Source organism: Pogoniulus pusillus, chromosome 5, assembly GCF_015220805.1.
Source record: "Pogoniulus pusillus isolate bPogPus1 chromosome 5, bPogPus1.pri, whole genome shotgun sequence".
Taxonomy (NCBI): domain Eukaryota; kingdom Metazoa; phylum Chordata; class Aves; order Piciformes; family Lybiidae; genus Pogoniulus; species Pogoniulus pusillus.
Window position 1 is genome coordinate 9,203,952 of NC_087268.1, and position 26,732 is coordinate 9,230,683.

At 43.5% G+C, this 26,732-nt stretch overlaps 1 long non-coding RNA gene across 2 annotated transcripts in view; it reads right to left on the reverse strand.

The window, feature by feature from the left end:
* Nucleotides 1–26,732, reverse strand: part of LOC135175645 (uncharacterized) — a 106,566-nt gene that overhangs the window by 40,045 nt on the left and 39,789 nt on the right. The window lies entirely within an intron of this gene.

The following is a 26,732-nucleotide window of genomic DNA, read 5'->3' on the forward strand; positions in this document are numbered from 1 at the left end:
TTCAGCAACTTGATCTAGTGGAGGCTGTTCCTGCCTATGGAAGGGAGGTTGGAACTATCTGACCTTCAAAGTCCCTGTGGTGGGATTAAAGTTACCCACCAAAATAAAATCACCAGACTAGCTCATAAGGTTTGAAAGTAAGATAAAGCTATGTATTTACAGCAAGCTAAAATCTCAAAGCAAATCCCATGCATAAGTACAAAATATACTTACATATATTTACAACTATAACACAAAGATCCCCACCTTGGGCAAACCTACAGAGAGAAACCTTCCCTCCAGCGAGAAACCCCTGCCCCAAGTGCTATCTACTCAGCCAAGGTTAGTGTAGCCACGCAAGATCAGCCAGCACAGAGAATCAGAAGAGGAGGCAAGAAGCAGCAGAGAGAACAGGAGTAAAATGATATAGACTTTTATCTGTATTATTTCTTCTACAGCCAAGCCTCTATTCTATTTTCTTTCTATTAAAAAAATGTCCACAGAGTTCCCACATCTTGTTTATAACTTAGGAACTGGCCAGAGTGTTAGTTCTAAACTACCACACTCCCTTCCAACCCAAATCATTCTATGATTCTATGAATCTAGTATCATTAAATTGGGAAGTAGTGAAAGAGCCTTTGGACAAAGAAGCAGATTATAAATAATAGTTTTCAGTTCAGAGTGGACTTCCACTCTTCAGCTGTAAACCCTTAAAATTGGCACTGAAAGAAAGGAATATCATCACACCAGAATAAAAGAAATATCACAGTAGTATCTCTTTCATGCATCTTTAGAGCCACTGCCATTATATATCATCCTTCAGATAGATCAGGGTCACTAATATCTTACCTGTTGCACAATAGCTACCTACATATAAGAACCCATCAGAAATAAGGCATTAAACCAACTTGCCATTAAATTATTAAATTGAAAGAAGTTTTCTTTTTGGTGGTTTGTATCTTTTGTGGCATTGGCCTGAAGCCTCAGCTTTGGACTGCAGTTTTGTCATAACATTAGGGAAGAGGCAGCATGGTGGTTTTAAGCTTCTGGCACCACTATCAGGTGAGAATCTGTGATGGTTTGGGTGTTCCCCACCCCCACATAGTTTGGAAATCACCCAGACTAGACTCAGCCGGCTCAGGAAATATGAATGAAGCTTATAGTTACAGCTGGCACAATATACAAGCAGAACTTTACAGTAGATACCGTTACATACAGAAATACACAAGGTAAAAGTAATACAGAAACACAACTCCCCTCCCAGAAACCTGAGTCCCCAGGAGGGGCTCTCAACCACTCCTGCACCTCCCCCCTATCCCTCAACCTTACCCCAGTCCCAAGGAAGAATAGAGGTTTGGCCAGGGGGGTTAGGAAGCAAAGTGGATTAGTCCAAAAGGGAGGGTGAGGTTAGAGAGTAAGATGCAGCCCAAGTGAGAGTGGTTATCTAAGGTTTTTATTTCTTGTTCCTATACGTCTCAGCAAGCCTATGAGTGAAGTAGACATCACCATTGTTTTCTTTCCACAGCCTGTAATCTAGTTCTTCTCACCAAAGCATTCTAGCCTGCTCCAAACTAACACAGGATCCTTAAGAAAGCAGCCCAGCATTACATAGTAAGTAAAAAAAATCACCTGCTGACAGGCACTAATCCAGTCAGAGCTTTTAGATGTACAATAAACTTTATTCAAGTGAATTAGTAAAGCGAATGGCTAAAATGGTGAAAGCACTTAAAGACTGTGACAGGTACACATTTTAAGAGCTATGAAACTGCATTTACTGTGTTTTTTTTATCATAAACAAGAGAGCTGGGGGGGGGGGGGGGGGGGGGAAGAAGAGAGAAAATAAAGAAATAAAGAAAAGAAATGGAGAGAGAGTGACAAGGAGATAGAGGCAATAGCTAAGACTACCAAGATGAGAAAACACTATTTTCAAGATGCAATATAATTTATGATAATTACTTTTTTAATTAATATTAAAAAAAAATATTTGCAACATTTAGAATGATCAACTTGTGTGGCCACAACTTGTTAAATCTCTCAGCTGCAAAACGAGATATCACAGTATCATCAGGGTTGGAAGAGACCTCACAGATCATCAAGTCCAACCCTTTACCACAGAGCTCAAGGCTAGACCATGGCACCAAGTGCCACGTCCAATCTTGCCTTGAACAGCTCCAGGGACGGCGACTCCACCACCTCCCCAGGCAGCCCATTCCAGTGTCCAATGACTCTCTCAGTGAAGAACTTTCTCCTCACCTCCAGCCTAAATTTCCCCTGGCACAGCCTGAGGCTGTGTCCTCTTGTTCTGGTGCTGGCCACCTGAGAGAAGAGAGCAACCTCCTCTTGGCCACAACCACCCCTCAGGTAGTTGTAGACAGCAATAAGGTCTCCCCTGAGCCTCTTCTTCTCCAGGCTATGAAATTGCCACCACTTCTTTAAAGCCCTACAAAATTACAATACAGAATGGTACGAGGAACAGAACAAGACCTTTTGTGGCACTGACATTTACATTTTTCTTCAAAGTGTACATAAAGTCATTCTTAGGTTATGAAGAAAACAGCATTTCTGTTTTGGTTTTAATTGTTTTGGTTTTGTTTTAGTGTGTGTGTGTCTGTGTGGTTGGTTTTTGTTTTTTCTTGTTTTGGGGTTTTGGTGTTGGGTTTATTCTTGGTTTTTCTAGAAGAAGCAGTATATAACAACAGCCCAGGCTCAGAGAGCTGTACAATTCTCATCTGTCAGTAGGTAATTCAAAACGTGTACCTCAGCAGATAGTGGTTTCTGGCCACTGTATAAGAGATATACATGTCTTCTATAAGAGATGTTTGTGGCACTTCTGGTGCACTGTCTGATGTTGTAACTAATTCATGCTATGTTTCATTAAAAGTGAGGTAAAAGTAGTATTAGAAGACAGACAGACATTCCCAGGAACGAGACAGATGATATCATAGAATCAACCAGGTTGGAAGAGACCTTCAAAATCATCCAGTCCAACCTAGCGCCCAGCCCTATCCAGTCAACTAGACCATGGCACTAAGTGCCTCAGTCTAGCTCTGAGCTTGAACACCTCCAGGGACGGTGCCTCCACCACCTCCCTGGGCAGCCCATTCCAATGCCAATCACTCTCTGTCACGAACTTCCTCCTAACACCCAGCCTGTACTTCCCCCAGCACAACTTGAGACTGTGTCCCCTTGTTCTGTTGCTGGTTGCCTGGGAAGAGATACCAACCCCCATCTGGCTACAGCCTCTCTTCAGGTAACTGTAGACAGCAATGAGATCACCCCTGAGCCTCCTCTTCTCCAGACTAAACACCCTCAGCATCCTGAGCCTCACAGACCTGTGTTCCAGGCCTCTCAACAGCTTTTTTTGCCCTTCTCTGGACACATTCCAGCACCTCAACATCTCTCTTGAATTGATGAGCCCAGAACTGGAGAGGCAAAGGCAATCAGGAGAGTGCAGAAAGGGGAAGACAAAAAGAACTGAAGATATTATTGCTGACTTCTCAACTGTTGAGCTACTGAAACTCTTTCTTTAAACATCTTTTGGAAAAAGGAAAAAAGAAAAGAGTCACTCCAAAAACCACAAAGCAAAATCCAAGAAAAAAAAGCCAACACTGAAGCTGTGTGCTTCATAACCTCTTGGATTGTTCTACAGGGATGATAAAGGAACTGGAACATCTCTATTATGAGGAAAGCCTGAGAGAGCTGAGGCTGATTAGCTTAGAGAAAAGAAGGATGAGAGATGGTCTGATAAATGTTTACAAATATCTTAAGGGTGGGTATCAAGAAGAAGACGCCAGTCTCTTTTCACTGGTGTCCTGTGATAGGATGAAGGGCATCAGAGACAAACTGGAACACAAGAAGTTCCACCTCAACATGAGGAAAAACTTTCCTGGGAGGTTTCTGGAGCCCTGGAGAAGGCTGCCCTGAAAGGCTGTGGAGTTTCTTTGAGACTTCCAAAACCCATCTGAGCACATTCCTGTATGTCAGCCCTGGATGATTCTGCTTTGGTAGTGGAGTTGGACCTTCAGAGGTCAGAAGGAACATTTTATTAGCAGAATTTTTTAATAAAGTTAATGATACAGTCTTTAAGCTCAAATTAAAAGAGCTGTATGTCATATACTTGATTTGTGTGCTAGTTTGAAGCAGGCTAGAATGTTTTGGTGAGAAGAACTAGATTACAGGCTGTGAAAGGTAAATAGTGGTGATGTCTGCTTCACTCATAGGCTTGCTGAGATGCATAGGAACAAGAAATAAAAACATAGATAACCACTCTCACTTGGGCTGCTGGCTGAGCTGCATCTTACTCTCTAACCTCACCCTCCATTCTGGACTAATTAACTTTGCTTCCTAACCCCCCTGGCCTAACCTCTATTCTTCCTTGGGACTGGGGTCAGGTTGAGAGGGGCAGGGGGAAGGTGCAGGAGTGGTTGAGAGCCCCTCCTGGGGTCTCAGGTTTCTGGGAGGGGAGTTGTGTTTCTGCATTACCTTTTACCTTGTCTATTTCTGTCTATAACTGTGTCTACTGTAAATATCTGCTTGTATATTGTGCCAGCTGTAAATAATAAGCTTCATTCATATTTCCAGAGCTGGCTGAGCCTAGTCTGGGTGATTTCTAAAGTGGGGGGAGCAGGGAACACACAAACCATCACAACTTGTTATACTTTTCATTATGTAACTAAAACATGCTAACTAACAGCAGGACAAACACAGCTTTCAGCACCTATGGATGCAGTACACTTGACCAGTGCATCCCAGTGCAATCCCCAGCAGATCAAAGCAGACATTAAAATACCTCGAAGAGAAACAGGCAAATGATTGACTGACTCACTAAGTGCTACCCAGTTTCAAACCTTTTAAAGATGTCAGAGATTTGTTTTTACACCCTGAGATGGTTCCCCACAGGATGGTGTATTCACTATGTTGGAAAATTATACACCACTCAATCAAGTTTACTTAGATCTTTGTCTCTGTTACTTTACAGACAAAAGTAAGGACTTGAAGCTCTAAAGTACCAGGGCAGGAGACTGCCAACGATCAGTAGCTGTTCTGTTGCAACATCCCAGCCCCAGGCTTATTACATATAGGTGAAAGATAGAAAGCTGTTTGGCTCATGAATCATCTTCTTTCTCTTTTGTATTTCTTGTCAACATACACAATTTCCTGATACTTTCCAAACGAGGGATCGAGGGTGAGAGGGAAAAAAGCCAACAAACCAAAACCACCTAAAACCCAGAATAAGCCACCCTGCACAAGACCCTCTAAGCCTAAGAAAGAAAAGAGATAAAGAGATAGCATGCTGCTAAAATTCACATACTACTAAGAAGAGATGTCCCTGTGTTTTCACTCTTTGGTGTATTTTGAAAGCTATTCATTATGATATATTGAGATAGAGTATACTACTACACTCATGAGAGAACCACAGAATCATAGACCAGGAGGGGTTGGAAGTGATCTCTGGACATAGAATCAGTCAGGATTAGAAGAGACCACAATCATCATCTAGTTCCAACCCCCCTGACCTGGGCAGGGACACCCTAGCCTAGAATAGGCTGGCCAGAGCCTCATCCAGCCTTGCCTTAAACATAGAGTCCAACATCTCTGGCAAAGCAGGTTCACCTGGAGAAGGTCATACAGGCAGGTTTGGAGTATCTCCAGCGATGGAGATCCATGACTTCTTCGGGCAATCTGCTCCAGGTCTCCACCACTTTTAAAGTACAAAAAAACCTCTTCATGTTTACATGGAAGTTCTTGTATTCAAGTTTGTGCCTGTTACTCCTTGTTCTGTCACTGGGAGTCACTGAAAAGAGACTGGTCCATCCTTCTGGTACCTGCCCACTGTTGATCACGTTTGATGAGATCCCTGCCCAGTTTTCTCTTCCAGAGTAAAAAGAGCCAATTCTTTCTTTCTTTTTTTTTTTTTTTTTTTCCCTCATGAGAGATGTTCCAATCTCCTGATCATGTTTTTAGCCCTAGAATATATAGAAGAATATTCCATAGTGACTGACTCCGGAGGAAAAATCTGGAGCAGAGACATCTTCTGTCCTTGCATGTGAGTAACCTTCACAGGATGTTCCTTAGTCCAAAATTTGAGGGTTCCTTTTAAAATTCCCATCTCTCAGAGTAGCTGTGTATACCTCTGCCTGTCCATGGCAACTAACAGTTAGCATCTGATCTTCCATGTCTCACAAGATCATTATTCAGGTTGTATCAAAACACTTCTCACAGTAGTTCCTGATTCTTTTGTCTCATAATAAGTATCATACACAGAATGTCTCCCAGACAGGAAAAAAAAAGGTTAAGACAAAACCAAGCCTGACATTATAAACAGCACAGGTTATGATAGCGTGATAGAACGACAGGAAAGGGCCTGAAATTGTGTTGAGGGAGGATTAGGTTGGATGTTAGGAAAAATGTCTCTCCTGAAAGAGTGGTCAGGCTTTGGAACAGGCTGCCCAGGGAGGCGGTGGAGTCACCATCCCTGGAGGTGTTCAAGAAACATGTGGTCATAGAATCACAGAATCAACCAGGTTGGAAGAGACCTCCAAGATCATCCAGTCCAACCTAGCACCCAGCCCTATCCAATCAACTAGACCATGGCACTAAGTGCCTCAGCCAGGCTTTGCTTGAACACCTCCAGGGACGGTGCCTCCACCACCTCCCTGGGCAGCCCATTCCAATGCCAATCACTCTCTCTGTGAAGAACTTCTTCCCAATATCCAGCCTAGACCTCCCCTGGCACAACTTGAGACTGTGTCCCCTTGTTCTATTGCTGGTTACCTGGGAGAAGAGGCCACCCCCCACCTGGCTACAGTGCCCCTTCAGGTAGTTGTAGACAGTAATAAGATCACCCCTGAGCCTCCTCTTCTCCAGGCTAAACAGGCCCAGCTCCCTCAGCCTCTCCTCATGGCACTATGGGACATGGTTTAATGGCCATGGTGGTGTTAGACTGATGGTTAGACTTGATGGTGTTAGAGGCCTTTTCCAACCATTACATTTCTATAATCTATCATTCACTCATTACAGATAGGCATTTGGTCTCAAAACCTTCAAGACAAGTTATCTGATGACTTCATTCATTTCTCTTCCAAGTGATGCACAACACTCTGTGCTCACTGCACATGGCCATGAACTTTTCAAGCCCACTGTTAAAATTTATTACCTGGTGCTAGAGGGGTAATTAGTTGAAAAGATGCTGCAAGGATTACAGAATTCTTATACAGCTGAAGGGACCAGTCTCTCCTTATGCTTTCTAGAGCCTCATTCCAACCTTGGTGATATTGTGTGTGTGTGTGTGTGATCCTACAGCAATAGCTTCAATGGTTCTCCCTATAACCTCTGAGTGGGCAAAAAACTGCAAACATCATTTCCAGCTGTATATCTGGTTGGATTCAATGATATTAGAGGTCTTTTCCAACTGAAGCAACTCTGCTATTCACTCTACCATACTATCTGCATCAATCTAGTTCTGCTGAGTTTGGAAGGCTGCTTTAACAGAGGTCATGGAAAGCAAAGATGAGAGTTAGCAGCTTGCTTTCCTTCCTGCATCTGTCAAGCTACTGCCATAAGTAAGGGACAAACAAGACCAGCAAAACCTTGTAATATACCAGAAACTGTAAAGGCTTTTATACCAAATTGGGAAATTACTGGTATCACAGTATTATTAGGATTGGAAGAGACCTCACAGATCATCAAGTCCAACCCTTTACCACAGAGCTCAAGGCTAGACCATGGCACCAAGTGTCATGAATGGTTTAGGTTGGAAGGGACCTCAAAGATCATCCAGTTCCAACCCCCTACCATAGGAAGGGACACCTCCCACTTGAACAGGTCACTTGATGCCTCATCCAATCTGACCTTGAGCACCTCCAGGGAGGGGAGCAACCACAACCTCACTGGGCAACCTGTGCCAGTGTCTCACTACCCTCACTGGAAAGAACCCTTTCCTAACATCTACTTTGAATTTTCCCTCTTCCAGTTTAAACCCATTACTCCTCATCCTATCATTAAAAGACACTGCAAATAGTCCCTTCCCAGCCCTCCTGTGACTACAAGACCTTGTAAATAGTCCCTTCCCAGCCCTTCTATAGGCCTACTTCAGATACTGGAAGGCTACTATAAGGTCTCCTTGAAGCTCTTCTACAGGCTGAAGAGCCCCCACCCTTCTAGCCTGTCTTCATAGTAGAGGTGCTCCAGCTTTCTGGATTCTCTCTTTACAACATATTTTGAGAGAGGACTATGTAATAGCTTGATACTGACCATGACAGCAGTTACAATTGCAGCAGCAGATTTGCTAGTTTCATCTTTTATGTCATTATGATTTTAATTTTTATCAAAGGCTCCAGTAGTCTGTGATTGATGCTTTTGCCTTTAGATTAGATATGAATAAATTAAACAGAGAGAATAAGGAACATGGAGTAAAAGCCAAATTCTATTTGCTACTACAGAAGCATTAAGAATGGGAGCTTTTTTTACTTGATAAAAATCTCAAGTGAGAAAACACTACTGATAGAATAAATGTTACTGGTTCTTAAGACAAACATGCTTATCGCTCATTTGGCATCTTGCAGGCTGTCATTTAGGCTGGATTTTAGCTTTATCCTAAGTATACTTAAAAGCAATTATGATAACTCTGGAGGCTGAAGGCTATGGGGAAATGGTTAAGATTAGGCCACTTTTAAAATAAGCAGGTTCACGGCCACGAGAAATTGAAAGCTCTGAGAAGTCCACTTTGTACCTTACAGCAGGAAGCTGACAGAAAGACAAAAAACTGCTATTAGTGTTACAGAGAACTGACTGAAGTGCAACTGGGAAGACATTAAGAGAAGAGAGGGTGAGTAGATGGAAACAGAAAGGAACTGGGTACTCAGAAAGTTGAAAGAACTTACGCGCTGCCACGTGTCAGTTTTGCTCTATTACACCTCTGCAGCAAATTATCAACTTGGAGGCAAATTTGACCTCGACAATATGCAACCTGGCACAGTTACAATGAATCAGGCATAAAAATGTCAGCAGCAGAACTGAAAGGGCATGGGAAGTGGAGAAAGCAAAAAGATAGCGCAACGGTGCGTGAATGGTCTAAGAGGATATAACTATAAGTAATGGGAAGCCGTTAGAAAAAATGGGCCATTGAGGCTGAACAGCAAGGAAGAGAAGCAAGATGAATTGCTCCACAGAACTGTCTCCAGAAAGAAGCTCATCTCAGGAGATGTTTAGAGCAAGACTCGGTGAAGTAGTAAAAAATATACTGTAGGAAACAATATTTCAGGTCAAAGATGGTCTTTTTCTGTCTTTAACTCTGTTCATTACATGACGCTTTGGGGAGCTGTGTAGGGGAAAACAAAGAAAGAAAGGGGGGAGGGGGGGAAAAGACTGGCTAGAACCAAGATCCTGTTCATAAGGTGAGAAACAGCAGAAGCTATCCAGTAGTGGTGAGAGATGAGCAAATGTTCTTGAGGTGCACATTTTGTGCAGGTTGTATACAGAGGATTAGGAAAGAAAACCAGAGTTTTGTAGGGAAAAGCAAAGGTTTCACCATTGAGGCATAGGCCAGATTGATTAGGAAGGAGAAAGGTACTACACCTATGGCTGTGTGCATCAGCACTCTCGTACCTATAGGTTTGTTGAAAAAGAAAATAAAACCAACAAGAATCACAGAATGTTTGGAAAGGGCCTTAAAGATATCCAGTTCCAACTTCCCTGCCACGGGCAGGGACACCTCCCACTAGACCAAGATGCTCAAGACCCTGTTCAATCCGGCTTTGAGCACCTCCAGGGAGGGAGCATGCAAAATCTCCCTGGGCAACGCATTCCAGTGTCTCACCACTCTCACTGTAAAGAATTTCTTCCTAATATCCACTCTACATCTACTCGCTTCTGGCTTAAATCCACTCCCTCTTGTCCTAATGCTGGTCTGAAGCCCTGCTAAAAAGTCCCTCCTCAATGACAGGACATTGAAAAAACCCACAACAACAAAAAAACAGAGGATGAGCAACAGCAGCTTTACAGCAATGCAGAGATTTAGAGGCTAAGCAGGAGTGCAGATGCCAGAACACAGGCACAACTCTGCTCTCCATGTCAAGGAATATGCAATGATATCTCAGCTACAGAAGATCTGCTGTGGAAAAGAAAACCATAAAGTCAGACAAAAGAGGAAGAGCTGAAAGAGAGGACTCTGTACTGCCTACTGCCAACACTATGGAGAACCATCCAATTAAACCTGGATGCCAAAACAGGCATCCTAAAAACAGCCAATGCATTCTGCTGGTCTGTGGAGCCACTGGAGAGCACAGATAAGCTAGAATACTTTCTGCCAGGCTGCAAACAGATAATGCCTCAAGCATACATGCTCTTTCAACAGTGGTATGTGGGGCCAAAGAAACTGTTGACTGGACTCACCATGGACCAGAAAAGCAGGAGTGTAGTCATCGGCCAAAGATTAATAGCTAGCTCACTGCTGCATTAGAAGCCTTGTTTGACAGAACTGGAAAACAATATTTCCTGGCACAGTCCTAGAGCATTACTTCATTGATATGAAAATGTCAGTGAACATCTCCTTCAATTATTTCTCTTCTCCTGTTCTGAAGTGATGTTTCTTCCGTGCAAACCTAGCGATATCTCACTTCTATTTCAGAGCATCACTCATATCAGCGAAGCTGAACACAAAAAGAAAAAGGTTATGCCAGACATTGCAAAAGAAACAAAACTCATGTAGGATATTGTGGATTGATAGTCACAAAAAGAAAGAAGATTGCCCCCCAAGCCTAGATCACTGGTTTTAACCATGCAGAACAGCTTTTTAAAGACTTAAATGTTTCCATTAACTACTTTTATAGATCCTAGACTCTTAGATTCCTAGTATGGTTTGCGTTGGAAGGGACCTGTACCATCATCTAGTTCCAACTTCCTAGCAGAGGCAGGGACACTTCCCACTAGACCAGGTTGCTCAAGGCCTCATCCAAACTGGCCTTGAGTGCCACCACAGCCTCTCTGGGCAATCTGTTCCAGAGTCTCACCAACCTCACACTGAAGATCCAGTCAAAACCTATTCTCCCCTGAGCTTAAAACCATTCTCCCTTGTCCTGCTGCTAGACATCCTCACGAAGAGTCCCTCCCCAGCCTTCCTGTAGCTTTCCCTCAGATATTTCAAGGCAGTTAAAAGGTTCCTCCAGAGTCTTTTTTCCAGGCTGAACAACCACTGCTCCCTCAGCCTATCCTCATAGCAGAGGTGCTGACCCCTTGGATCACCTTTGTGGCTCTCCTCTGGACCCACTCCAACAGTTCTATGCCCTCCTTGTTCTGGGGACAGCAGAAGGATATTTAGGCTTGGTCTTCACAAAAGGAAAGAAGAGTTCCATCCAAAACTTGTTGTAGGTTCACTAATTTTAACCATGCATTATAAACAGGATGATAAATCTTTCAAGACTTCACTAAAAGTTTCCATCAAGTATTTCACAAGCTTCTTTCAGGGAGAGCAACAAAATATTTTCAAATCAAGTGACAGGAAGGTGCTTGGGTTGCACCACTGGATAAGCTTGTCTTGAGGATAGGCTGCAGTACTGCCCAGCACTGATAGTCTGATTTGGTGGGACTGGAGGTAGCCAACAGAGTCTCTTCTTGGCAGACTCATACAGAGTCCTTCCCACTTGCAGTGATAAAATATGTTTGTAAGGTAGATGTAATAAACAGTAGTAAACAAATAGCAAAGAAATTTCAGTACCTGAAGGGGGCTTACAAGAAAGCTGAGCAGGGCCTTTTAACAAGGGTTTGTTGTGATAAGAGATAATGGCTTTAAGATGGAAGAAGGAGGACTTAGACTGGATATTAGGAAGAAATTCCTTATATTGAGGGTGATGAGACACTGGAATAGGTTGCCCTGGGAAGCTGTGGATGCTTCCTCCTTGGAAGTGTACAAGGCCAGGTTGGACAGAGCCTTCAGTGATCTGGTCTAGTGGGTCCCACGGAAGGGGGGATAGAACTACATTAACTTTAAGATCCTTTCCACCCAAACCATTCTATGATTCTGTGACAGTAACTTAAGACCTCTAATTCACACTTTCTACGAAGCACCCAGCCTGCTGTGGAAGTGGAGAGTTTGAACATTTGATTTGTCAGACGTGCAGATGTACATGCACTAAATAAAGTAAGCACAATACTGTCTATTATATGACCAAAAATACCTCCTGCTCCTCAATGAAACCAGTGGAAATCTGAATTTCCAACACCATAGTTTAGCTGGCCACTAATTCAGGAAAATCTGAAAGAGGGATCAGAGTGCAGTCACACCTCACACTGGTGTGATCAGCGGGAGCAGGGAAGTGATTGCGCCACTGTACTGGGCAGTGGTGAGGGTGCAGCTTGAATACTGGGTTCAGTTTTGAGCCCTGTCTACAAGAAGGTGTTGAGGTGTTGGAGTTTATTCAAAACAGGATATTAAAGCTGGTGAAGGGTCTAGGAAATAAGTTTCATGAGGAGCGACTGAAGGAGGTAGGATTGTTTAGTCTGGAGAAGAGGAGGCTGAGGGGAGACCCCATTACTCTTTCCAATGCCCTGAAAAGACATTGGAGTGACGTGGGAGTCAGTCCCTTCTCTCAGGTATCAGGTGATAGAATGAGAGTAAATGGCCTGAAATTGTGCCAAGGGAGGTTTACATTGGAGAGTAGGAAACATGTCTTTTCTACAAGAGTGGTCAAGCATTGGAACAGGCTGCCCATGGAGGTGGTGGAGTCATTGTCCCAGGAGGTGTTCATGAAACGTGTGGACAAGGCATTTTGGGACATGGGCATTTTAATGGCCATGGTGGTGTTGGCTTAATAGTTGGACTCAGTGATCTCAGAGGTCTTTTCCAACTGAAACTATTCTGTAACATTTTTCTGTAACCACCTCTAACAGCACACTGAGTCTTATTTGTCTGTCCAAAACGTCCTAGCACTGACAGAAGTGGCTTAAGTTACTCTCACCTCTCCAGAATTGCTAGAGTAGATACAATCTTGGTCACCATGCCTCTACATCACTGTGTAGCTCCAATTCTACACTTTGCCCTCCGCAAACACTGTGAAGTCTGATACAGTGCTCTTATCAGCTTTATGACACAGACAGATGCATGCCAGAGCCTGGACCTATTGATCCCTGCACAGCCAGAGAAGCAGAAGTAATGCTCCCAGAAGAACTGACAAGTACAAAACAAAGTGCATGGCTGGGTGCTGCAGTCAGGCTAACCACCAGGTCAAGAAGGTACATATGAGCAAGAAAGGGTTAAGCTGGAAATCAAGGTTCCCAATGTCTTGTCTTTGTTTTGTGAGAAAACAGAGTAAATTCTGATCATGTAAGAGAAGGCAGCCCCTTCCCTTCAGCCAGACGTTCAGAGTGCAAGCAACATAAAACTTGGGTAAGATCACAGAATGCATTGGCTTGGATGGAAAACTTGAAAGTCATCTATCCAGCCCCCAAGATTTCCATGTTAAAGGGTAAGTTGTGATAAGTCATGTTGGGGAAGATACAGCAACACAGTGTGCAAGAATTCCATCATGCTAGAAATTACACGTGGGGAAATCAGAAATAAGCTTTAAAAGCCTCAAACACACACACACAAAAACCCCACCAAACTCAAACCAACCAACACCCCAAAATTACTGAAAGGAGTTGATTTTTGAAAATACCTTCTTGTTCTTTTTTGTTCTTTAGTGTCTTTGAGATTATGTGTTCAAACACAGCATTATGCATGTCTATATAGTTTTTTTCCTGGCTGCTGCTATCTTACAGGGTCTCTTATGCAGTCAGGGTTATGTGTTTCTGTAGTTTACCACCAAGCTATTGTGCATTGTTACTCAAAGGCATCAAGTGGAGCTACATGGCATCCAAGATATGCAGAAAAGCAAGTAGTAAGATGGAGGGTCTCCAAAAATGGACAGCTGCAGAGCTATCAGACCAATATATCTGGCAATTAACTTAATGTTTCAATGGCAGATGGCAAGTAAAAGCATTATCACCATATGACAACAGTTATGTAGAATGAGCTTTCCCAAGTGATTATAGGTGGTTATAGGAAAGACTTTGCAGCAAGATACTACATTGTCCAAAGCCCATGGCCTTTACTAGTTAACTACTAGAATACTGTGTTCAGTTTTGGGCCCCTCAGTACAAGAAGGACATCTAAGTACTGAAGAATGTCCTGAGAAGGGCAAGAAGTTCACAAAGGGTATGGAGGAAAAGTCTTATGAGGAGCTGCTATAAGAGCTGAGATGGTTTAGTCTAGAGAATAGGAGGTTGAGGGGAGACCTCATTGCTCTCTATAATGACCTGAAAGGAGATTGTAGAGAAGTGAGTGTTGGTCTCTTCTCACAAGTCACAGCTGATAGGACAAGGGGGGGTTTATCACAAGAATATTTAAGCAATTTCATGGGTTTTTATCTTCCTCTATTTTTCCACCTCTCAGTTTACAAGAAAGTAGCCATAAGAATAAAGACTGATGATTGCTTCACCAGATAACCCCATACAAGTCCCATCACTAACCTCTACCATTATGTACATCTGTGTCATTCTAGAGCAGATGATCTACATCTGTGCTGCAGTAAAAAGGCAGCCACATGTGGTGTTTTGGTTGGATACCTGTGAGAAAGTGGGCAAAGAGGTGGTCCCCTGGGACTACCTTGTTAAAATTCTACAAAATGATTCAAGGGGATGTTTGGGATGATGGTTATGGTACATCAGATGGAATCACTTCCTCTTTGGACACTACTAAATTATTGCTGACAGAAATTGTTTATCCTCAAGGCTCCTGCAAATATTTCTGGCCTGTAAATACTTTGTATTTGCAAAGGAATTGATCTGACTGAGGGGAGACATTTCCAAACCATACCCATGAGAGATAATACTCTCTGAAACCTTTTAGCCCTTCTTGAGTCTCCTACCAATCACACCAACAGAATACTCTGCTAAACAATAAACACAGCATGTTTTCCCAGCAACATTCACTTCATACTACTTTGTGTGCACAGATTCTATGTACATAGAATAATGGAATTGTTTTGGTTGGAAAAGACTTCTAAAATCATTATGTCCTCCAGCCTAATCACCATGGGCATTAAGCCATGTCCCAGAGTGTCATGTCTAGACGTTTCTTGAACACCACAAGGAAGGTGACTTCACCACCTCCTTTGGCAACCTGTTGCAGTCACCTATTACCATAAAATGAAATTATTTTGGTTTGGTGGTTTGTTTTTTTTTACTGTCTCAAGCTTCTTTACTGCTCCAAAGAGGCATAGCCAGGGAGGACAACTGTAGCAAAGTCTAGAAATATTTGGAAGTCCAGATCTCATTCTATCACTGACACCAAGTCAAGTTCTACATTGATTTTTATCCTTGCAACTGCACATCTCCAGCAGTGCTGTGACATCTTTATTCTAAGTGTTCTTTTGACTAATAGAAGTCTTGAGTTAGGTGAGAATGCTGTAGAAAATTCCTGCAGAGCTGAAAAATATGCTCTTTCTGTCATTACAGCTGTGCCAATGAAAAAAACAACCACCGGGCAGTCGGAGCAAGAATAGGCTGAACAAGGGAATAAGTAACAGGGTAAGAAGATGAAGAAGGAAAAAGTTGAACTGGCACATTAGAAAAATAATAAACTGATAGTAATTGACAGTTGGACTCAATGATCATAGAGATCTTTTCCAACAAAGAAAAACCTAATTCTGTGATTCTATGTGTAGGGTGGAAGCAAAGATCAAAGGGTAAAGATGATGAGGCCAGTTCTCTGCTCACTGACCTCTTAACTCTCCAGACTTATGAAACTTTCCTGGAGTCTTCATATTCTCCTCCAGCCAGAAGGGATGGAGAGTAAAGGAGAGGAATATTTACAAAGGAAAAAAACAACCAAACACTGTTAGTTCTTACTCTGTTAGAATTGGTGCTCCTACATCAAGCCAAGCAAGTCACTTAATCTCGATATTCTACTACAGCTTTCTCATCATCTGCCCCCCATTTCCATGTTCATCTCTAAAGGTGGCTTGCAGAAGCACTGAACCCTTACAGCTGCAGCTGTGAATGTGCTATTACTCTGGGAACTGCTCAGTAAGAATCTTGCTTCTATATATAAAGTGTAAGTGTCATAAGCACGTTGTCTCTGCAATGTTAGCTAATGCCAAGTGCTCTAAAAAAGAAGAAAAAATGTGAAATAAATACCCATAAGAGGTAATTTAATACAGTTTTTCTAGCACCACCTCACATCTTTTGTCTGAATCACAGCACTACAGAATGGTAGGGGTTGGAAGGGACTTCTGAACATCATCCAGCCCCCATCCCTCCCACACCCTCACCCCCAACAAAGCAAGATCACCAAGGACACAGAAATGCGTCCAGGTGGGTTTGGGAAGTCTCCAGAGAAGGATCCACAATCTATCTGGACAGCCTGCTCCAGCAACCTCAAACCAAGTAAGTCCTTGTTTGTGTCCAGTGTATCAGTTTGTATCCATTGTTCTTGTCCTATCACCCTGGAGATGTTTAGGGCCAGGTTGGATGAAGCCTTGAGTGACCTGTTCTAGTGGGAGGTGTCCCTGCTTACGGCAGGGTGTTGGAACTGGGTGATGTTTCAGGTGCCTTCCAATCTAAACCATTCTATGATTCTAGGGCACCATCTGAAAGAGACTGGCCCCTTCTTCTAGATACCACCTCTAAGGCATTTAGAAAAGCTGACCCAGTGCCCTCTCAGTCTTCTCTTTTCCAGGCTAAACAGCACCAGGTGTCTCACTGTTTCTTCATGAGATAAAAGTTCCAGACCCTTCATCATCCTCAATCTCCAGTAGTTCCCTGTCCCTCTCAAACTGGGGAAACCAGAACTGGACACAACACTCCAGATGTGGTCTCATGAAGATATAGTACGCAGGAGCAAGAAGCATGTCCTGAAGTGCCACATCCACACGTTTCTTGAACACCTCCAGGTGCAGTGACTCCGCTACCTCTCTGGGCAGCCCATTCCAAAGTCTGACCACTCTATCCATATAGATTTTTTTTTTTTTCTAACTCCAACCTAAGCCTCTCCTGGCACCACTTCAGGCCATTACCCCTCACTCTATCACCTGATACTAGGAAGAAGAGACCAAACTCCATCCCACTACAACCTTATTTCAGGTAGTTGCAGAGAGCAATGAGTTCTCCCCTGAGCTCCCTCTTCTCTAGACAAAACAATTCCAGTTCCCTCAGCTTCCCCTCATAGCTTGCTGTTAGACCCTTCACCAGCTTCTCCCAGCACACAACAGTGGATTGGACTTTGCAGTTTCAGTTCTGTTCTCCTGTACATTATGGGAAAAGTAGCAGCTTACTGCTGTAAGCAGGTGAATCTCACACCCACAAAAAAAGAATAAAACGATTTTTTAAAGTTGTTTAGTTTCCAATATTACATACTGCTTTCAGGGGGTTGTTCAGCTGAGGGTCAGCAAAGCAGAATTCGGTACATCAATGGTCATGTTACACACTCTGACCCTTAATACAAGAAAGATAGAATCACAGAATGAACTAGGTTGGAAAAGACCTCCAAGATCATCCAGTCCAACCTAGCACCCAGCCCAGTCCAGTCGACTAGACCATGGCACTAAGTGCCTCAGCCAGGCTTTACTTCAATGCCTCCAGGGATGGTGACTCCACCACCTCCCTGGGCAGCCCATTCCAATGCCAATCACTCTCTCTGGCAAGAACTTCCTCCCAAAATCCAGCCTATACCTAGCACAACTTGAGACTGTGTCCCCTTGTTCTGTTGCTGGTTGTCTGAGAAGAGACACCAACCCCCACCTGGCTACAACCTCCCTTCAGGTAGTTGTAGACAGCAATGAGGTCACCCCTGAGCCTCCTCTTCTCCAGGCTAAACATCCCCAGCTCCCTCAGCCTCTCCTCATATGGTTTGTGTTCCAGGCCCCTCACCAGCTTTGTTGCCCTTCTCTGGGCATGTTCCAGCACCTCAAAATCTCTCTTGAATTGAGCATCCCAGAACTGGACACAGGACTCAAAGTGTGGCCTGACCAGCACTGAGTACAGAGGAAGAATAACCTCTCTTGTCCTACTGGCCACAGTATTCCTTATACAGGCCAGGATGCCATTGGCTCTCTTGGCTACCTGGGCACACTGCTGGCTCATGATCAGCCTACTATTTACCAGCACCACCAGGTCCCTTTCTGCCTGGCTGTTCTACAGATAACATCTACTCGTCCTCAAATGAAGTGCAAGATTAAAATGCATGGGTTAACAATGTCCTAACTGGGTGGGTTTGTCTGGGAAAAGGGAGAGACTCTATTTCATTCTCATGAACTGCTCGAGTTTGAAGATTTTATGCTGAATATGGTATGGTTCATTTAGTTCCCTTAAGCCATGTACTACCAAAGTCAAAAAGTACAGCCATGCACAACTTCAGTGCTCATTGATAACGTCTTGGGGAAAGGGTGAGAAAAAACAGGAAGAGAAAAGGAAGCTCAAATGAGAGGAAGGAGACAGGGTACTTCACATTTGGTAAACATAAAGGAACACACAGAGGCTATACAGCGAATCCTTTGTTTGCTCAACATGTTGCTGTAATTTAAAAACTAAACTGCCTAGACACAGATGAAACATTTGCAGACTGCATATGTTACCACACAGAGTATGTGATATAAATCACTTGTATACACAGAACAACAAGCTTGTGGTTTTAAACGTTGTTGCTGAAACAGAGTTAATGGTGCACAATGCAACTTGACTGTCTCCATAGCACTACCCAAACCTGGTTCCTTCTTTCCCCTTCCCTATTATTAGTCCTCCCTCAAATAATAATATAATTATTGCTGTCTACAACTACCTGAGGGGTGGTTGTGGCCAGGAGGAGGTTGCTCTCTTCTCTCAGGTGGCCAGCGCCAGAACGAGAGGACACAGCCTCAGGCTGTGCCAGGGGAAATTTAGGCTGGAGGTGAGGAGAAAGCTCTTCACTGAGAGAGTCATTGGACACTGGAATGGGCTGCCTGGGGAGGTGGTGGAGTCGCTGTCCCTGGGGCAGTTCAAGGCAAGGTTGGACGTGGCACTTGGTGCCATGGTCTAGCCTTGAGCTCTGTGGTAAAGGGTTGGACTTGATGATCTGTGAGGTCTCTTCCAACCCTGATGATACTGTGATACTGTGATAATATTTTAAAAGTGAAATTAAAAACTAAAGAATTTAAACATACAGCACAGTTTAAGTTCCCATGGAAGCACCACAGATAGATGCTTTGGTAGCAGGTGTTGGACTCAATCTCTGGAAATGCTTTCCAACCCCTACCATTCCATGAGTCTATGAATAAACATAATAATTTACTACTTTTGCAACAGCAGTAATCACCTAGTAAATACACTAAGACATCTTTGCCTTGTTAAGATCACTTGTATTCACCAAGAGTAGTTTTGAAGATTCCCCAGGGTATAGCAATTAAGTCTGTTAGTGCTTCCAACATGTAGAAGGCAAAGAGTGGCATATGGATCTGGCTGTCTGGGTCCCTCTACAGAACTTGACAGGAATCATGGATTTCCTATTCATTCTGCCAAAAGTGAATTATGAACTGCTCATCCTTCGGCTGGAAGGTATCCACGAGAGTACTATAAACTCTCCATTTAGAAGGATGCATTTCTAGGCTTTGAGTATTTATAGGTGTTATGACATCATCGTGCTGGGAATCTTAGTATTTATATGTTTTCTGTCAAGGAATCATTTACAGTAAAGCTATTAGAGAAGTGAAGAATACCAGCCAGCTCATCAACAAGTTCTACATAAACACAAGATATAGAAGATGAAAAACATCCTGAGAACCTGATATTAAATCAGATAGCTAGAAATTAATTCTTTTTTGTCATGACATACATAGGCCAGGTAGAAATCCAGGACAATAAATATTAAAACTGGGGGGGAAACAAACAAAAAATAAGAAAGTGGAGCTTGCCTTGATGATCTACTAAGATTTTTAGTGCTTAGCTGATGGCAAAACAGAAATGCATGCCCATTGTAATGCTTGGCTAATTTCTAATTTAGGAGAATCATACAATTGTTTCAGTTGGAAAAGACCTTTAAGATCATGAATTCCAGCCACTGACCTAACACCACCACGGTCACTACACCATGTCCCACGTTCCTTGAACACATCCAGGGATGACGACTCCACCACGTCCCTGAGCAGCCTGTTCCAACACCTGACCATTCTTGCAGGGGAAAAAAAAATCCCCATATCCAACTTAACCCTCACCTGCCACAGTTTCAGGTCATTTCCACTCATTCTGCTATTTGATACCAAGGAGAAGAGACCAACCCAGTGGTAATCAATGCAGCCAAGTCCAGCTGGAGAGCTGTAACTAGGAGAATCTCCCAGGGATCAGAGCTGGTTCTGGTCCTGTTCAACATCTTTATCAATGATTTTGATGAAGAAACAGAGCCTGCTCAGCAAGTTTGCTGATGACACCAAGCTGGGAGGCTTGGCTGACACACCTGAAAGCTGTGTGGCCATTCAGCAAGACTTGGACAGACTTGAGAGCTGGGCAAAGATGAAACTCAATGAGGATAAGTGCAGTGTCCTGCACCTGGGAAGGAATAATAAACTGCACCAGTACAGTGTGGGAGGTGATCTGCTGGAGAGCAGCCCTGTGGAGAGGGACCTGGGAATCCTGATGGACAACAAGATATCCATAGGACAGCAATGTGCCTTTGTGGCTGAAAAGACCAATGAGATCCTGAGGTGTATTATGAGGAATTTGGCCAGCAGGTCGAGCAAGGTTCTGCTCCCCCTCTGCTCTGCCCTGATGAGACCTCACCTGGAATAGTGCATTCAGTTTTGGACTCCTTAGTTCAGGAGGGACAGGGATCTACTCGAAAGAGTCCAATGGAGGGCTATGAAGATGATTAATGGGCTGGAGTACCTGCCCTATGAGGAGAGACCGAGGGACCTGGAGCTTTTTTTGGTCTGGTGAAGAGAAGACTTAGGATCTAATCAATGTTTATAAATATGAGGGCTGGGTCTCAGGAGGACAAGCTCTTCTCAGTTGCACCCTGTGATAGGACAAGGGGTAATGTGTATAAACAACACCACGGGAAGTTCTCCCTCAACATGAAGCAGAACTTCATTACTGTAATGATCATGGAACCCTGAAACAGGCTCCACAGAGAGGTTGTGGAATCTCCTTCTCTGGAGACTTTCAAGACCTGTCTGAAGTGTTCCTGTGTGATTTGAGCTAGTTTTTATGGTCCTGCTCTAGCAGCAGGGTTGGACTTGATCCATGGAGGTGCCTTCCAAGCCCAAACATCCTGTGATCCTGTGAATCCCCCATTTCACTTCAACCTCCATCCGTGGAATTGTAGAAAATAATGAAGTTTCCCCTCAGTCTTCTCTTCTCCAGACTAAACAACCCCAGTTCCCTCAACTGCTCCTCATAAGACTTGTTCTCCAGACCATTTGCCATCTTTGAAGCTCTTCTCCAGACATGCTGTGGCAACTCAGTGTCCTTAATGAAAGAACTCTTAGCAGCTTCATAGTTCAAAAGTGCTTGGGCCTCAAAATGAGAATTCAAAGTTCAGCAAGGAACTTTGAGCAGTCCCAAAAATGTGCACTCTCAGAAAATCATAGTGATCTTCTGCAGCTTGACTGCTGAGAGGAAACAGAAAGCAGCAAGAAAAGGAGAAAGAATACAAAAAAATGAGAAAAATAAAAATAAAGAAAAGGGAGATTAAAAAAAAAAGGAGAAAAGTAGTGAGAAAAGGAGAAAAGAAAATGGCTTTTTAAAAAGGAGGTAAAAAAGGAGGGAAGAAGGAAGAAAAAACGGGGGAAATGAGGAAAAAAAAAGGAAAAAAGAAAGGAAAAAAGAAGAGCTGGAACTGAAGTGGCAGAGCTCTATATTTCACTAAAAATCATAGACTCATAAAATCAACCAGGTTGGAAGAGTCAAGCTCATCCAGTCCAACCTACCACCCAGGCCTATTCAATCAACTAGACCATGGCACTAAGTGTCTCATCCAGTCTTTTTTTAAATATACAAGTCTTCTGTTCATCTTCTATCCTACTTGTCCTTCTGCTTGCTCTATTAGGAAAAAAAAATCTTTATAGAAAGATTGGTCAGGCATTGGAACAGGTTGACTGGGGAAGTGGTGGAATTGCCATTGCTGGAGGTATCCAGGAAATGTGTGGACATGGCACCTCAGGGTATGGTTTAATAGCCATGGGGGTGTTAGGTTGCTGTCTGGACTAGATGATTTTGAAGGTCTTTTCCAATTCACAAAATCACAGAATTAACCTGGTTGGAAAAGTCTTCTAAGATCATCAAGTCCAACCTATCACCTAATCCTTTCAATTAACTAAACCACGGCAATAAGTGCCTTATCCAGTCTCCTTTCAAACACCTCCAGGGATGATGGCTCCACCACCTCCCCAGGCAGCCCATTTCAATGACTCTTTCCCTGAAGAACTTCTCCCTAACATCCAGCCTAAAACTGCCCTGGAACAGTTTGAGACTGTCCCACCTTGTTCTGTCACTGAGTGCCCGGCAGAAGAGACCAACCCCAACCTTGCTACAACCTCTTTTCAGGTAGTTGTAGACAGCAAAGAGGTCTCACCTCCTCTTCTCCAGGTTGAATGACTCCACAGGGCTCGTACTCCAGCCCCCTTACCAGCCTTGGTGCCCTTCTGCAGACACATTCAAGCATATCAACATCTTTCTTAAATTGAGGGGCCCAGAACATAGAATTGAAACAATTCTATGATTCTATGACTCTTCTGTGACACTCTCACCCTTTTCTGCCTAAGAGTTGATGGTTATTACCTCAGATGTGGATCCACCTCTGTGCAAATTCCTGTAAGCTGTACAATGCCTTGGTTCTCTCTACATATAATGGAGCGGTTGCCAGACATGGTAATTTTGCATGATGTTGCATCTATTCAATAGGCAATGACACTTAGCACAAGGGAATGAATAAAAAGAACAATCCACTTTAGTATGAAATCAAGTTTTAATGAAATTGTCATTAATATTTACGTTAACTGCCATCAAAACCTAAAGAGACATGGTAGCATTGTAATCTGACTAGCCTGAAACTGCATCAGTCCCCAGCCTCAGAGCAATGCTGCTTTAAATGCAGAAGTGCTGATTCCTGATTGTTTCTTTTGAAAGTGTTCCTCCCCACATCCACCCTCCTCTTCCTTCCAGATGTTCATGGAGCAAATACCAAGCAGTTTGGATAAATGAATGCATGCAGTTTTAAGGACAAATTGACTTATTTGGTAAGAATTTATCTAGTCAGATTTTGCTGATGACAGAACAGGAAAATCTTGCTGCTGCACAACTCCTTGTTCCCTAGCTACTCATGTCCTAATATCTTAATCTTTTTAGTGGCCAGAATGCAGAACAACTTTGTGTTGACCATCAAGAATAGATTCTAACAAGAAACCCGAACAAACCTCAGGACATAACTCATCATCATACACATGCACACTGACAAATAGAATTGCCTAGCTTGGAAAAGACCTCTAATATCATCAAGTCCAACTGTTGACCTTACACCATCACGAGTGTTAAACCGTGTCCCAAAGTGCCACGTCCACACATTTCCTAAACACCTCCAGGGACAGTCTGGATACCTCTGATTAATTCTTCATGGCTACAAATCATAGGAAATTTACAGAAAGTCCTCCTCCTTTAAAATAAACCCAAACCAAACCTTACTAAAATGGAAAAAAGTAGAATTCACCCCTAAACCTCAACTCCACCAACAAAACCAACCCAAAACCCAACCAAACCATGCAAACCAAAAAAGCCCAACCCCCACCACACTGGGCAAAACTACTCCCTTGAAAGCCTTTTCTAAGTTTTCTTTTTCATCTCATCAGATGGAAGGAAGGAAGACTTGTTCTAATTAGTTCAGGGTCAACACTTGAAACAGAGGCTCTGCTGTTCCTTTGTGCCCCAGACAGCACATTTTATGAAACGTGGCATCCAAGAAAGGATTGCAATTTGCTTCTAACTGCCTGGTGTGCTCTGTCCATACTAAGGTGGATTAATCAATCATTAGCAACCTTAACTGTGAGACTAGAAGTCTACTTGGAGATTAAACATCAAACACTAAATGGATGGCATGTCAGATATGGACACTGTAAGGACAGAGGACTCCTTGAGAGGGTACAGCAAAGGGTTACAGAAACTGATTAAGGTTTCAAACAACTCTCTTAGGAGGAAAGACTGAGGGACTTGGGGCTTTGTAGCCTGAAGAAGAGAAGACTGAAGGGGGGAATCTCATAAATGCTGATCAATACTTAAAGGGTAGGTGTCAGGAAAATGGGACCAGTATTTTTTTAGTGGTGCCCAGCAACAGGACAAGAGATACTGGGCACAACCTGGAACGCAAAGTTGCATGTAAACGCAAGGAGGAACCTTTTATATGGAGGGTGGTGGGGCACCAGAATGGGTTGCCAAGAGAGGTGGTGGAGCCTCCACCTCTGGAGTCATTCAAAAACATCCCATGTGACGGTCTCTGAGTGAACCTGCCTTGGCAGGGGGTTGGACTTGATGATCTACAGAGGTTCCTTCCAACCCCTACCATTCTGTGACAGCTCAAACTAGACTCCAACAGCTCCTTTCTAAGCAGACAGAGTCCTTGCTATCCAGGGGAGTGTGTGCTGCAGAAGGTACCAGCAGTGTCTGCAGTGGATGTGTTTCTCTATTTCTGTATGCTACCAAATTTTCCAAGTCATGTGCCTCAGTGTTTCTTCCCTCATCCTGCGGGAAGCCAGAAGGATGGCTTCAGGGGGACAGCTTGGCAGCTGAGACATGGCAAGAGTCACCTCTCACTGCTTAAATCTTCCCATTGCTTCATCACTAACTGGACTGTCCTCGAGGAGTGCTGGACCTTACTAGAAGATATCAAGGTAGAAATGCCTTTTCCAGTGAGGAAAGTCTCTGAAAGTACACAACCACACTCATAAACAGCTTACCAGCAACAAGGGACCTACCAATTATTTTACAGTCAGTGGAATCACTGTTCAACCTTTCCTGCCCAGAGGCAACTCTGCAGTGGAAATGCATTTGTCAAAAACAGATTCCTTCCCTCAGGTACCAACTGCACCAGCAAAACAATGACAAACTGTCCCAAGAGCTGTATTTTTTTCCTACCTGCTCAATCTAAAATCTCTTATAGTCATTTTAAGGCATCTAAAAAAAATAAGGCTGTAATTTTTCATGGAAGACATTTTCAAAATATTAAAGTCCTATAGTTAGGCAGAAACAAGTCCACACAAACCCTATACTACGTAAGTCCTTTGGGGAATCCTAGATCAAAGGGTTTGGGTTATTTGTTGGCAGGCCTCCTGTTTAAGATAATAGTTTCAAATGTCTTAATGACATGGCTTGAATTTATTAAAACCTAAGATGGTTTTTTTTGAGGAAATAGGCAAATAAAAGTGCTACAGCAAGACCAGAAGTGAAAGAACAAAGCACAGTCCTCAATGTTATTAAAAACAAAATAAGTTTAAACAAAGTAATCTAGCACCTGAAGAGTTGAGAACTGAGGTCTGTACACATCCTACAGCACACGAAGGGGATGGCCCCGCATGTACTGATTGCTGCCTGTCCTCATAGAAGAGCCAGTTAACATAGAATCATAGAATCAACCAGGTTGGAAGAGACCTCCAAGATCATCCAGTCCAACCTAGCACCCAGCCCTAACCAATCAACTAGACCATGGCACTAAGTGCCTCAGCCAGGCTTTTCTTGAAGACCCCCAGGGACGGTGCCTCCACCACCTCCCTGGGCAGCCCATTCCAATGCCAATCACTCTCTCTGGCAAGAACTTCTTCCTAATATCCAGCCTATACCTACCCTGGCACAACTTGAGACTGTGTCCCCTTGTTCTATTGCTGGTTACCTGGGAGAAGAGGCCACCCCCCACCTGGCTACAATGTCCCTTCAGGTAGTTGTAGACAGTAATAAGATCACCCCTGAGCCTCCTCTTCTCCAGGCTAAACAGGCCCAGCTCCCTCAACCTCGCCTCATAGGATTGGTGCTCCAGGCCCCTCACCAGCTTTGTTGCCCTTCTCTGGACATGTTCCAGCACCTCAGCATCTTTCTTGAATTGAGTGGCCCAGAACTGGACACAGTACTTAAGGTGTGGCCTGACCAGTGCTGAGTACAGGGGCAGAATAACCTCCCTTGTCCTTCTGGCCACAGAAATGAAGGTGCTAATGGCTGGCAGGTGTTGCAGGTTCTGCACATGATTTATGGTTTCACTGTGATGCATTATGCCACAGGATGGTGGGATGTCTCAACAATCATAGAATCAACCAGGTTGGAAGAGACCTCTAAGATCATTCAGTCCAGCCTATCGCCCTGGCTGCTCAAGTAGACCATGGCACTAAGTGCCTCATCCAGGCTTTGCTTGAACACCTCCAGGGATGGTGACTCCACCACCTCCCTGGGCAGCCCATTCCAATGGCAAATCACTCTCTCAGGGAAGAACTTCCTCCTACCTATACCTCCCCTGGCACAACTTGCTATGAAACTGAAAGGACAGAACTCAGAGAGTTGTGGTCAGTCCAGTTGCAGGCCTGTGGTTAGTCTTGTTCCCCAGGAATCAGTACTAGATCCAGTCCTCTTCAATATATTCATCAATGATATGGAGAAAAATACAGAGTGGATAGAGGAAGTTTGCTGATGATGCCAAACTGAGAGGAGTGGTTGATAGATCAGAAGGCTGTGCTGCCATCCATTGTGACCTGGACAGGCTGAAGAGCTGGGCTGGGAGAAAT